This window comes from Nanorana parkeri, unplaced genomic scaffold, assembly GCF_000935625.1.
Source record: "Nanorana parkeri isolate BGI_ZX_2015 unplaced genomic scaffold, ASM93562v1 scaffold2212, whole genome shotgun sequence".
Classification (NCBI taxonomy): Eukaryota; Metazoa; Chordata; class Amphibia; order Anura; family Dicroglossidae; genus Nanorana; species Nanorana parkeri.
In genome coordinates this window covers 178,121-179,569 of record NW_017308480.1, presented here as the reverse complement: position 1 = coordinate 179,569, position 1,449 = coordinate 178,121, and positions in this window count along the sequence as shown.

The window sequence follows — 1,449 nt, the reverse complement described above, 5'->3', positions numbered from 1 at the left end:
GTCATCTTACAGATAAGCCACAATTGGGCAAAGTCATCATGATTTTGTCCAATCATGGCTCTTACAGAGAACTGAGCCCTGATTGGGCAAAGTCTTGCACCTGACCAGTGGTCAGGTGCAAGCCTTTAGCCAATTAGGGCTTCATTGCCTTGTGGGGCGCGAAGTGGTCGAACAGACCGCCGAACACCCTTATAGTTCATGTGTTTGGCAAGCACACAAACTAGAGATGTTCGAGCCCAACCCTATTCTGTACCAGTTATAACAGATTGCCATTGAAAAGAGCAAGCTTATGTAAAAACCTCCAGATGACACCAGTCTAATGGGCAGGGAGAACTGCATTAACTAAAATGTTTATCCTTCCATGTGTACTAAACATTCGGTCCTTGCCCAAACCAATCCTTCCAAAATACTTACAGAATCTACAAAGGTCTGTTGACATCTACATTTGGGGTAATAAGAAATCTGGCAAAACACTCTGTATTCCATTAAATCCAATGCAGGGATGGAAGCCCAAATATCTTCAATTATTAATAAGCAGCAATCTTAGACTCTACCAAACTATGGAATCAAATTTAAATGGTTACTTCTGAAGTTGGTCTTAAACTATTGGTCAGAGCTGCACTGCTAAGTGGCCATGCCAACAAATGCTACCCAGATACTGTTACTGCTGCATGAAGGGTTTGGGTCTCACTGACCCAATCCTCCCAGGTGCAGTGTGCTTGATTCATAACAGATACCACTGACATCCATAGGTTCACTTATCCCAGACTTGAACCCTAAATACTGAGAAACTGCAAACATCCAAACTGTTGGTAACCTGTACTTAAATCATTTTCTGTTCAACATATGGGATCCCTTGCAAAGACTACTGCAAATACCTTTATCACTAAGGATAATCCCCTTATCAAGGAAAGTATCACTTTTTGCGAAGACCATAGATCCAAATAAAAAGAAACTGGATATATCTATCTGCTCTTGTCTGGCCCCAATCTATCCGTAAGATTAGCAACTATGGAAGAATGTGAACAATAACTTGAATTCACCCGGCCTATACAGCAATGGTGTTATGAGCTGTGTTGTCTGCTCCTGACTTCCTACTGGGAATCATCACAAAAACTATTGCACAGATGGTACTCCAGAAGTTGGCTGACATTTTCCAGTTTATTGCATCAGTTACTGACTTCTCCTTCACCCCTTAACTGGCACTATGATATGCGGATCTTTCTCACTCACACATTGATTGCAGCCAGACTCTGTGGCGGAACTATGCTTCTGTGGCGGAACTACCGCCGATGCAGCCGGTGTGCCCGCACCGGGGCCCAGGCCTGGGGGGGCCAGCACAGGTCCAGCACCAGATAGGTATCCAGCGGGCCCCCCATATCTGCGCCGGGAGTGTTGGATCATACGTTCATCCGACACTCCCAGCGCAGAGATGGGGGGCCCGCCGGC